The following is a 13659-nucleotide window of genomic DNA, read 5'->3' on the forward strand; positions in this document are numbered from 1 at the left end:
GGTGATATATCGGAGGGTGAAGATGAGGTGGACATCTTGCCTCTGTAGAGCCAGTTTGTGCAAGGAGAGATTAATTGCTTCTTTTTTTGGGGGGGGGTCCAAACCAACCCGTCATATCAGTCACAGTCGTGTGGCAGACCCTGTCACTGAAATGATGGGTTGGTTAAAGTGTGCATGTCCTGTTTTGTTTATACAACATAAGGGTGGGTGGGAGGGCCCAAGGACAATTCCATCTTGCACCTCTTTTTTCTTTTCTTTTTCTTTGCATCATGTGCTGATTGGGGAGGGTTTTTTGGAAGGGACATCCTGCGTGACACTGCAGTGCCACTCCTAGATGGGCCCGGTGTTTGTGTCGGCCACTAGGGTCGCTAATCTTACTCACACAGTCAGCTACCTCATTGCGCCTCTTTTTTTCTTTGCGTCATGTGCTGTTTGGGGAGGGTTTTTTGGAAGGGACATCCTGCGTGACACTGCAGTGCCACTCCTAGATGGGCCCGGTGTTTGTGTCGGCCACTAGGGTCGCTAATCTTACTCACACAGCTACCTCATTGCGCCTCTTTTTTTCTTTGCGTCATGTGCTGTTTGGGGAGGGTTTTTTGGAAGGGCCATCCTGCGTGACACTGCAGTGCCACTCCTAGATGGGCCCGGTGTTTGTGTCGGCCACTAGGGTCGCTAATCTTACTCACACAGCTACCTCATTGCGCCTCTTTTTTTCTTTGCGTCATGTGCTGTTTGGGGAGGGTTTTTTGGAAGGGACATCCTGCGTGACACTGCAGTGCCACTCCTAGATCGGCCCGGTGTTTGTGTCGGCCACTAGGGTCGCTTATCTTACTCACACAGCGACCTCGGTGCAAATTTTAGGACTAAAAATAATATTGTGAGGTGTGAGGTATTCAGAATAGACTGAAAATGAGTGTAAATTATGGTTTTTGAGGTTAATAATACTTTGGGATCAAAATGACCCCCAAATTCTATGATTTAAGCTGTTTTTTAGTGTTTTTTGAAAAAAACACCCGAATCCAAAACACACCCGAATCCGACAAAAAAAATTCGGTGAGGTTTTGCCAAAACGCGTTCGAACCCAAAACACGGCCGCGGAACCGAACCCAAAACCAAAACACAAAACCCGAAAAATTTCAGGCGCTCATCTCTAGTTTTTTTACGTCTCATTTACTATGCAGTCGTATTCTGCATTTTCGTATTTTCCGATGTTGATGTCATTCGTAATGTCGGGCAGTGTTTTACGGGAGTGATTAGTAAAACACTGCCTGACAAAACACAATGGCCCTCATTCCGAGTTGATCGCTCGCTAGCTGCTTTTAGCAGCAGTGCACACGCTAGGAGTGTATCTTAGCTTAGCAGAAGTGCGAACGATAGGTTAGCAGAACTGCTCAAAAATCTTTTCATGCAGTTTCTGAGCAGCTCCAAACCTACTCCTACCTTGCGATCACCTCAGTTAGTTTAGTTCCTGTTTTGACGTCACAAACACGCCCTGCGTTCGGCCAGCCACTCCCCCGTTTCCCCAGGCATGCCTGCGTTTTTACCTGACATGCCTGCGTTTTTTAGCACACTCCCGGAAAACGGCCAGTTACCACCCAGAAACACCCACTTCCTGTCAATCACTCACCGATCAAGAGAGCGACTGAAAAGCGTCGCTCGACCTTGTGTAAAACTGCATAGTTTTGTGTGAAAGTACTTCGCGCATGCGTACTGCGGCCCGTACGCATGCGCAGAAATGCCGCTTTTTCACCTAATCGCCTTGCTGCGACCGAAAGCAGCTAGCGATCAACTCGGAATGAGGGCCAATGTATCCCGGCCGGATCTGTGAGATCCGTGCAGGGCTTCATTGTGTATATTATGAGAAATGTGGAAAGTGTTAAAACTGAAAAAAAAATTTGCATGGGGTCCCCCCTCCTAAGCATAACCAGCCTCGGGCTCTTTGAGCCGGTCCTGGTTGTAAAAATACAGGGGGAAAAAATGACTGGGGTTCCCCCATATTTAAACAACCAGCACCGGGCTCTGCGCCTGGTCCTGGTGCAAAAAATACGGGGGACAAAAAAACGTAGGGGTCCCCCGTATTTTTAACACCAGCATCGGGCTCCACTAGTCAGAGAGATAATGCCACAGCCGGGGGACACTTTTATATTGGTCCCTGCGGCCGTGGCATTAAATCCCCAACTAGTCACCCCTGGCCGGGGTACCCTGGAGGAGTGGGGACCCCTTAAATCAAGGGGTCCCCTCCCTCCAGCCACCCAAGGACCAGGGGTGAAGCCCTAGGCTGTCCCCCCATCCGTGGGCGGTGGATGGGAGGCTGATAGCCTTTTGTGTAAAAAAAGAATATTGTTTTTTGTAGCAGAACTACAAGTCCCAGCAAGCCTCCCCCGCAAGCTGGTATTTGGAGAACCACAAGTACCAGCATGCGGGGGGGGGGAAACGGGCCCGCTGGTACCTGTAGTTCTACTACAAAAAAATACCCCAAAAAAAACAAAACACAGACACCGTGAAAGTAAAAGTTTAATGCACATGCATGCACACATACATACATACATACATACATACTTAAAAAAAAAGGCAGTTGGTTTCCCCCAGCACCCTGAATGATAACAGTAACCAGATATAAATCCCACATAATAATAGAATTCAGAGATCTTCGTTACACATATTTGCGCAAATGTGTGGTTAAGCCCCAAAGCCGCATCAAGGCGTCTCTGTATATTTGGGGTCCCTAGCGCTATATCTAGGTGCAGGGTGTGGCACCCCACAACACCAGCATAAGCCATAAAGCCCAGCATAGCATACCAGTGAAAAAACTATAGTGTTAATAAATTACCCCACTTAACCTCGCGGTCTACCACAGACCGCAAAGTTCCCACCATTGGATATAATGTAGCGCCGCTACGCTACATTGTATCCACAGTACTCCGCCTGACTGACAGTGCAGGAGGGCACAGCCAATCAGGAGAGTGCCATGACGTGGCGCTCCCTGATTGGCTGAAGGGACCCTCTTTGACAGGAGTCACGGGGGGTCCCGAGATTCGGGGAAAGGAGATCCATGTGTAAAAATGGATCCCCTTTCAGTTCGTGGGTCGGGTGAGCGGTTTGTTGTTTTGCCAAGTACGTGGATTATAACTTTTAAGAAGAGGACCGACCTACACCGGATTCTTTGTAAGTATAATTTTATTTACAGGTACCCCTGGATTCTACTGGACAAGAGGACCGAGTGCTTCGGGTCAACATAGGTAAGTATGTATGTATGTATGTATGTATGTATGTATGTGTGCATGTATGTGCATTAAACTTTTACTTTCACGGTGTCTGTGTTTTGTTTTTATTTGGGTATTTTTTTGTAGTAGAACTACAGGTACCAGCGGGCCCGTTTCCCCCCCGAATGCTGGTACTTGTGGTTCTCCAAGTACCAGCTTGCGGGGGAGGCTTGCTGGGACTTGTAGTTCTGCTACAAAAAACAATGGGGGTCATTCCGAGTTGTTCGCTCGGTAAAAATCTTCGCATCGCAGCGATTTTCCGCTTAATGCGCATGCGCAATGTCCGCACTGCGACTGCGCCAAGTAAATTTGCTATGCAGTTAGGATTTTTACTCACGGCTTTTTCATCGTTCTGGCGATCGTAATGTGATTGACAGGAAATGGGTGTTACTGGGCGGAAACAGGCCGTTTTATGGGCGTGTGGGGAAAAACGCTACCGTTTCCGGAAAAAACGCAGGAGTGGCCGGAGAAACGGAGGAGTGTCTGGGCGAACGCTGGGTGTGTTTGTGACGTCAAACCAGGAACGACAAGCAGTGAAATGATCGCAGATGCCGAGTAAGTCTGGAGCTACTCAGAAACTGCTACGAGGTGTGTAATCGCAATATTGCGAATACTTCGTTCGCAATTTTAAGAAGCTAATATTCACTCCCAGTAGGCGGCGGCTTAGCATGAGCAAATCTGCTAAAATCCGCTTGCGAGCGAACAACTCGGAATGACCCCCAATATTCTTTTTTTACACAAATGGCTATCAGCCTCCCATCCACCGCCCACGGATGGGGGGGGACAGCCTCGGGCTTCACCCCTGGTCCTTGGGTGGCTGGAGGAGGGGGACCCCTTGATTTAAGGGGTCCCCACTCCTCCAGGGTACCCCGGCCAAGGGTGACTAGTTGGGGATTTAATGCCACGGCCGCAGGGGCCAATATAAAAGTGTCCCCCTGCTGTGGCATTATCTCTCTGACTAGTGGAGCCCGGTGCTGGTGTTAAAAATACGGGGGACCCCTACGTTTTTTTGTCCGCCGTATTTTTTGCACCAGGACCAGGCGCAGAGCCTGGTGCTGGTTGTTTAAATATGGGGGAACCCCAGTCATTTTTTCCCCTGTATTTTTACAACCAGGAACGGCTCAAAGAGCCCGAGGCTGGTTATGCTTAGGAGGGGGGACCCCACGCAAAAAAAAAATTAGGATTTTTCACACCCCTTCCCAAAGATAAACATGCACGGATCTCACTGATCAATGCATGCCTATCAGAATACGGGGAAAAAAAGCAGGTCTATTTGAAAACTGCTTTTTTTTATGATTTGTACTTTTTCACGGCAGTGTTTGGCTATTGCCGGCAGTGATTGTGAATACGATTTTTTAGTAAATTACCGAGTTGTATCAAATAACAGGTGTGTTTGACCGATGGTGTATTCATTCGTATTTTTTTTCTCTGCCTTCAAAAAAAATACGAATGCCCTCATCACTGCCGTGATTTGAGTTTAGTAAATTCCCGAGATGACACTTTGAAAAAAAGCACAAAATCGGTCAAAATCGGGACCTTAGTAAATATACCCCCATCTGTCTAGTGTACTTCTTGATCGTCAGGTCGGTCAGTAGCTTAGCAATACTACTGTACTGGGGCAAAAACTTGCGATAGTACCTGGCAGTCCCAAGGAAAGCTCATACTTGTCGCTGATTGGTGGGTCGAGGCCAATGCTGGATGGCGTCAATTTTAGCTGGTTCTGGCGGAATGCTACCCCTACCAACTCGGTGCCCGAGTACAGTACCTTTGCCATTCCCATCTGACACTTGTCTGGTCTAATGGTCAGCCCTGCTGAACAAATGAGTGCTAGCACCTGTGCCACATGTTGGAGATATTCCTCCCATGTTTCGCTGAATATGGCTATATCATCCAGGTATGCCTGGGCAAACTCTTGACACCCTGTCAGTAGGTGATCCACCGTATGCTGAAAGGTGGCTGGGGCATTCTTCATTCCGAAAGGCATGGCAGTGAACTCAAACAGGCCAAATGGAGTGCTGAATGTGTATCGCTCCTGTGCTTCCCTGGTAAGGGGTATCTACCAATACCCTTTACTCAGAACCAGCGTGGACACATAGCGAGCTGCCCCCAACCTGTCTAATAGCTAATCCACTCAGGGCATGGGATAAGCATCTGTCACTGTCACCTCATTTAACTCACGGCAGTCCATGCAAAAGTGGGCACTCCCGTCCTTCTTGGGCACTAGCACTACACCGGCTGCCCATGGACTGTTGGATGGCACAATGACCCCAAGCTCCAGCATCTCATCAACCTCTTTCTTGATCATGCCAAGTACCTCAGGACTCACCCGGTAAGCGGGTTGCCTAATGGGCTGAGCCGTGGCAGTATCGACATGATGGGACACCAGATGGGTGTGCCCAGGCATGTTGGTAAAGTGGGACTGAAAATGTCGCTAGAACCTGTGCAAAACCACAATTCTCTTTGTACCCGTACGTCGCGCATGCGCATTGCAGTGCATGCACAGATTAGCCGATTTTTACACTGATCGCTACGCAGCGAACAATGGCAGCTAGCGATCAACTCGGAAGGACCCCCTTAGTGCTGTAGGATTCGGGGGTAACTGCATACCGAGCAAACAACACTCTCCAAATCTCCTGGTAGTCGCTTCCTTGCTCTGGGCTCAGGGCATGGTATGCTTCCTGAGCTTGACCCATCAAACTAGGCACTAAATATTTTGATCACTCCCTCCCAGGTATATCATGCATATTAATCGTGGACTCAAATACCTGAAGATGCGTGTGAATATCCGTGGCTGATTCCACGAAGCGCGGTACATCGTTGTAGCTCAGTCGCGGCATCTGTCTTTCTTCCGACACTGGTGCTTATGCCATCGATGGTACTATGGGGGTAATTCCAAGTTGATCGCAGCAGGATTTTTGTTAGCAAATGGGCAAAACCATGTGCACTGCACGGGAGGCAGACATAACATGTGCAGAAAGAGTTAGATTTGGGAGGGTTATTTTGTTTCTGTGCAGGGTAAGTACTGGCTGCTTTATTTTTACACTGCAAATTAGATTGCAGATTGAACCCCCCCCCCCCGCCCCCAAATCTAACTCTCTCTGCACATGTTAAATCTGCCTCCCCTGCAGTGCACATGGTTTTGCCCATTTGCTAACAAAAATCCTGCTGCGATCAACTTGGAATTACCCCCTATGACAGGTACTAGGGTGCTCCAAGTCCCATTGAGTCAATTTTCCAATTAGGGACCCCTTGGTAACCATTACATTGATTACAATTTTTCTTGCATGACACAGTTCTTGCAGGACTCCCTTCGTGCTGTGTTTGTAGTATTGTGCTGCTGCCTCCATTCTGCTGAAATATCTTGCTTCCGTGCTTGTAACCTGAGTGATCCCAGCACCAGTGCCGTAACTAGGTGTGTGCTGAGGGGGCATTGCACACAGCGCAATCGCGCTGTGGGCGCACCATCAGCATCCACACTGATTAGCTGCTGCGCTGCCCGCTGTAGTGTACAGTATATTAGTAGCGCTGCGCCCGGCTCCTTCCCCGCCGGAGGCAGCGCTGCTAATATAGATCACAGGCAGAGCAGGCAGCGCTGGGCAATCTGTGTGTGAGAGTCTCTCCGTCCTCCGTGTGCTGCTGGGCTCTGCTCCGCCCCCCCTCCTCCTGCTCTCCTGCACTGTACACTGACTTCCGGGTACAGGAGAGACGACGGCTGCAGCTGCTGCTTATCACAGCAAGTGAAGTCTCTCCCTCTGTGAAGGGGATTGCCACCTTCCCCTCCACGGAGCGACGGGCGGCGACGCGGCGGGCGGTTTCCAGTCTGGAGGGGCTTGCATCCGAAAGGATTCAAGCCCCTCCAATCCCAGCGGCGCATTTCAAACGGCGCGCCAAGAGCGAGCCAATCAGGGCTCGCGCCTTGGCCGCCAATCAGAGCTCGCCGCGGCGAGCCAATCGGGGCTCGCCGCGTCATGGCTCCGCCCGCTCCCGGCGCCATATAAGAGGCGCTGCGGAGCGGGACCAGTCAGTCGGGCGGCGGACGGCGACGGAAGAAGAGCTCCAGCGGGAGAAGACGACGACAGAGCGGCGGAAGAAGACAGCGGCGGAACCGAAGGAGACGTCGGCGGAACGGAAGAAGACGTCGGCGGAACGGAAGAAGACGTCGGCGGAGCTGAATAGGAAGACAGAAGACGGCGACCAGCGGCGGAAGTCCGGCGGAGAGTGCTGCAGCGCGTGGAGAGCAAAAGAGCTAACGAAGCTCCCCGCTGCAGCCTCTCCCTCCGCGACAGGTAGGCGGCCCTGGGCCACCTCTACCTACCTTTAGCTCCACACTAGACCACCAGGGACAGGCGTTAGGCCTGCGGGTGTAACCAGGCCCTCGGCCTGTGTCCACGGTAGGCAGGCCTTAGGCCTGAGCCCCCCTCCAGGCCTCCTGCCTGCGCTCCCCCTCCAGGCCTCCGGCCTGCGCCCCCCTCCAGGCCTCCGGCCTGCGCTCCCCCTCCAGGCCTCCGGCCTGTGCCCACTCCAGGCCTCCGGCCTGTGCCCACCCCAGGCCTCCGGCCTGCGCCCCTCCTCCAGGCCTCCGGCCTGCGCTCCCCCTCCAGGCCTCCGGCCTGCGCTCCCCCTCCAGGCCTCCGGCTGTTATGCACACCAGTGCCTGCAGGAAAGTACTAGTGTCAGAACTGTTATGCACTCCAGTGTCTGCAGGAATGTACTGGTGTTTGAACTGTTATGCAAAACAAATGGACTCACAGACAAACTGGGGAATATGACATAACGTACACAGAAGGTGATAGGGTAACAAAATACACACACAGTGAACAGAGAAGCCCAGAGGCTAAGGAACTGGGTATCTCCCTTGTATTAGAACTGCTCAGATGTAAAAAGCAAGATGTTGTGTTTTAATACGTAGAGAACCCGAAATGCTGTTGCTAAGGGCAACAGCAAAACCCTAAAGGGTTACCAACGGGTGTGGCAGTAAACTCCTTGGTCAGAGATGGAATGATAGACACAAGGAGAGCCTCCACAATCCTGATTCTCACTTGCAGTGCACAGGTTTAAGCTTACTGCCACTAAACTGACCCCTGACACCTAGCACAGTGAGACAGGATTAGACAGGCAAGTGTTAGAATACAGCCGCAAACTTGCTAAGTTCACAGAGTAATAACAGAACCCCAGCAAGCTAAACGACTGACTCCAGTCTTACTGCTAGGTCTGGATTGGCAGAGTGTAATACCAAATCCCCAGGCCTATTTGCAGTAAGCAACAAACAAATACAAAGCTACACAGTACTGGCTAACTTTCATGAACTGACTAACCAACAGAGATTCAGCAGCATCTGCTTACCCTGAAAAGAGGCCTTATAAAGCAGGTGCTGTCCACGCCCCACTCAGACCTCACAGACTGTGAGCACAAAAACCAGCACCGGATCCCCTGCCGTGCACAGAGCCTATAACCACTGCACAGCAAAAGACCCGAACCGGAGTATCAGCTGCGCTCAGGTTACTCCACTAGCACTTGTCTCCCGGTTGCCATGACGACGTGGCAGCACAGGGCAGGAGACCCTAACAGTACCCCCCCTCTGACGAGGGGTCAAAGAACCCCTACCACCGGGTTTATCGGGGAACTGCGAGAAGAAAGAGCGTATCAGTCTGGGGGCATGAAGATCACAACTGCGCACCCACGACCGCTCCTCCGGGCCATACCCCTTCCAGTGCACCAAAAATGACAGCCGACCCCGAACCACCTTGGAGTCAAGAATCCTTTCAACAACAAACTCCCTCTGGCCACGTATCAGAAGAGGGGAAGGTCTTCCACTGGAAGAAGGATTACTAATCGCCCGTTTTAAAAGGGAACAATGAAATGTTTTATTGATACCCAAAGAACGGGGCAGATCTAACTGAAATGCCACCGGATTGATAACCCTGGTGATCTTATAAGGGCCGATGAACCGGGGCCCTAACTTATGAGATGGCTGTCTCAACTTCAAATTCTTGGTAGACAACCAGACGAAGTCTCCTAATTTGAAGCTGCAGGGTCTTTTCCGCTTATCAAAAACCCTTTTGGTCACTAATGACACAGACACAAGGGCTTTCTTCACTTTCCGCCAAATACCTCTAAGGACCGAAACCACAGAGGAACCACCAGGCGTGGAGTCCAGGGGGTCAAAAGAATTGGCCTTAGGATGATGCCCATACACACAAAGGAAGGGAGAGATCCCTGTAGCAGAGTGAGCCGCGTTGTTATAGGCAAACTCCGCCATGGACAGATGAGCAACCCAGTCAGTCTGACACTTGGAGACATAACACCTGAGGAACTGCTCCAAGGACTGGTTCACCCTTTCAGTCTGCCCATTAGACTGCGGATGGTAGCCTGACGACAAGCTGACAGAAATCTGGAGATCGGAACAAAATGCCCTCCAGAATTTGGCCACAAACTGGGATCCGCGGTCAGAGACCACATCAAGTGGCAACCCGTGGAGACGCACAACATGCAGCATAAATAATTCAGACAGGCGTCTGGCTGATGGCAGCCCAACCAGTGGAACGAAGTGCGCCATCTTCGAAAACCTGTCAACGACAACCCAGATGGCTGTCATCCCCGAGGATTTGGGCAAGTCCACCACAAAATCCATTGAAATGTGGGTCCATGGCTTAGATGGGATAGAGAGTGGATGTAATGGGCCAACAGGAACCCCTCTAGGAGTCTTATTTCGGGCACAGATGTCACATGCCCGAACCCACTGATCCACATCCTTAGCCACCGAGGGCCACCACACCGCCCTAGATAGCAACTCCCGAGTTCTGGCAATACCCGGGTGACCTGCCGACTTCTTGGCATGGAATTCCAGGAACACTCGCTGTCTTAACCTAGGAGGCACAAACAAAAGACCTACCGGAAGGTCTGGAGGAGCCTGCTCCTGTGCTCTAAGGACTAATGATAAGAGGTCCTGGGTAATGCCCACTTTAATACATGATGGGGAAACAATGGGCAATGGCTCCTCGGTGGTCTCCTGGATTGGAGCAAAACTCCGCGAGAGCGCATCAGCCTTGATGTTTTTTGACCCAGGGCGATATGTTATCAAAAAATTAAAGCGAGCAAAAAACAAAGCCCATCGTGCCTGCCTGGCATTGAGACGCTTCGCTGACTCTAAATATGCCAGATTCTTATGGTCAGTGAGAATTGAGACCACAAACTTAGCCCCCTCAAGCCAGTGTCTCCACTCCTCGAGTGCATCCTTAATAGCCAACAATTCCCGGTTACCCACGTCATAATTCATCTCGGCAGGCGAAAATTTACGGGAAAAGTAAGCACAGGGATGAAGGCGATTATCAGACACTCCCATCTGAGAAAGCACTGCCCCAATACCCATCTCAGAGGCATCCACCTCCACCACAAAAAGACGCTCTGGATCTGGGTGTCGCAGCACCTTGGCCGAAACAAATGCCCTTTTGAGACGGGCAAAAGCCGCTTTAGCCTCACAAGACCAGTGAGCAACATCCGCCCCTTTCTTAGTGAGTGCCACCAAGGGCGCCACTATAGACGAAAATCCAGCAATAAATCGTCTATAAAAATTCGCAAAGCCCAGGAAACGCTGAAGCGCCTTCAAACTAGTGGGCTGCACCCAATCCAGGACTGCCTGTACCTTGGAACCCTCCATTTGGAAACCTTCTGGGGAGATAATATATCCTAGAAATGCGATTTGCTGAACTTCAAATTCGCACTTCTCCAGCTTCGCCCCAAGCCGGTGGTCTCTGAGTTTCTGGAGGACTAAGCGTACATGCTTCTGATGTTCCTCCAGGGAATGGGAGAAGATTAGGATGTCATCTAAGTATACAACTAAGAATCTATCCAAATATTCCCTGAGCACATCATTCATGAAATCCTGGAAGACTGCCGGGGCATTACAGAGCCCAAAAGGCATCACCAAATATTCATAATGCCCTGAGTGGGTATTAAAGGCAGTCTTCCATTCATCCCCCTCTCTTATTCGGATTAGATTGTACGCACCGCGTAGGTCAATCTTAGAAAAAATGGTGGCAGTACGAAGCTGGTCAAACAAGACCGAAATGAGAGGCAGTGGGTATGAGTTTTTAATCGTGATACGGTTCAATTCCCTGAAGTCGATGCAGGGTCGCAACGAACCGTCCTTTTTACCCACGAAGAAGAACCCCGACCCAACTGGAGACTGTGAAGGTCTGATAAATCCCTTAGCCAAGTTCTCCTGAATGTACTCTGCCATAGCCTGAGTCTCAGGACGTGACAGGGAGTACAACCTGCTCTTGGGAAGCTTAGCATTTGGCAACAAATCAATGGCACAGTCATAGGGGCGATGGGGAGGTAGTACCTCTGCAATTTTTTTGGAGAACACGTCCGCAAAATCTGCATAACACCCTGGCAATCCTGGCAAACTTAGCTGCGAGAGCCTGACTGGAAGGCTCAAGCAACTCCTGAAACAATCAGTACCCCAACTAAGAATCTCCCCAGAGACCCAGTCAAATTGAGGATTGTGGGCCCTTAACCAGGGTAACCCCAACACCAATGGGGCAAAAGTACAGACAGTCACATAAAAGGACAATTTTTCAGAGTGTGTGGCTCCAATAAACAAAGAAATCTGGCTAGTGCAAGAGGTAATTTTACCTTGGGATAATGGTTCCCCGTTTAACCCACAAATCTCAATTTCCGATGCCAAGGGTACTAAGGGAACAGAGTGTTTTAGGGCGAATTGGCGGTCCATAAAAACCCCGTCGGCCCCACTGTCCACAAAGGCCTCAGTCTTGACAGTTTGACCGAGGATCTTCAAGGTCACCGGAATGATAAAAGTCTTCTTGGGAAATTCTGACTTCTGGCCTGACAGGATATTTCCCATCACCCTCAGGCCCTGAAGTTTTCCGGCTTTTCTGGGCATGATACTACCACATGACCTTTATTCCCACAGTACAAACACAAACCCTGCTGTCTCCTCCGCGTCTTCTCACGCGAGGAGAGGCGGGTAGCCCCAATCTGCATAGGCTCCTCAGAAAATTCCTCAGAGTCTGAGGTTCCCTTGGGAAGGAAGGAAATCTCAGTCTCCCTTTCAAGCCTACGCTCTCTCAGCCGTCTATCCACCCGGATGGATAACTGCATGAGCTGATCCAAGCTATCAGGCAAGGGATATTGTACCAGTTGGTCCTTTATCTGGTTAGAAAGACCTCTTCGGTACTGGTGTCTCAGGGCTGGGTCATTCCACTGGGTATCATGGGCCAACCTCCGAAACTCCGTACAGTAAACCTCAACTGGCCTTCGCCCTTGCTTAAGGATCGAAATCTGAGCCTCGGCTGAGGCCGTCTTGTCAGGGTCATCATACAACATGCCCAGTGCCGTAAAAAAAGCATCAACACTTTTAAGCGACGGACAGTCAGGCTGCAACCCATATGCCCAGACCTGTGGGTCTCCTTGTAGCAAGGAAATCACTATGCCCACCCGCTGAATCTCCGACCCAGAAGACTGAGGCCTAAGCCGGAAGTATAGCTTGCAGCTCTCCTTGAAACAAAAGAACTGCGAGTGATCTCCAGAAAAACGATCCGGGAGATTTACTTTCGGCTCCTTAACCCCTGCAGGTGCTGCTGCTGCGGGAGCTCCGCCAGCAGCCTGGGAGGTGTGCATTTTAATGGACAAATCATTAAATTGTCGAGTCAGGACCTGCACCTGATCGACCACCTGTTGCAACGTATTTTGAGGGGTATGCTCCATATTCCCACAAAATTTCAACAGGAGTATTAGGCTGCTGAATATGTTATGCACACCAGTGCCTGCAGGAAAGTACTAGTGTCAGAACTGTTATGCACTCCAGTGTCTGCAGGAATGTACTGGTGTTTGAACTGTTATGCAAAACAAATGGACTCACAGACAAACTGGGGAATATGACATAACGTACACAGAAGGTGATAGGGTAACAAAATACACACACAGTGAACAGAGAAGCCCAGAGGCTAAGGAACTGGGTATCTCCCTTGTATTAGAACTGCTCAGATGTAAAAAGCAAGATGTTGTGTTTTAATACGTAGAGAACCCGAAATGCTGTTGCTAAGGGCAACAGCAAAACCCTAAAGGGTTACCAACGGGTGTGGCAGTAAACTCCTTGGTCAGAGATGGAATGATAGACACAAGGAAAGCCTCCACAATCCTGATTCTCACTTGCAGTGCACAGGTTTAAGCTTACTGCCACTAAACTGACCCCTGACACCTAGCACAGTGAGACAGGATTAGACAGGCAAGTGTTAGAATACAGCCGCAAACTTGCTAAGTTCACAGAGTAATAACAGAACCCCAGCAAGCTAAACGACTGACTCCAGTCTTACTGCTAGGTCTGGATTGGCAGAGTGTAATACCAAATCCCCAGGCCTATTTGCAGTAAGCA

This window comes from Pseudophryne corroboree, chromosome 8 (assembly GCF_028390025.1).
Source record: "Pseudophryne corroboree isolate aPseCor3 chromosome 8, aPseCor3.hap2, whole genome shotgun sequence".
In the NCBI taxonomy this organism is placed as follows: domain Eukaryota; kingdom Metazoa; phylum Chordata; class Amphibia; order Anura; family Myobatrachidae; genus Pseudophryne; species Pseudophryne corroboree.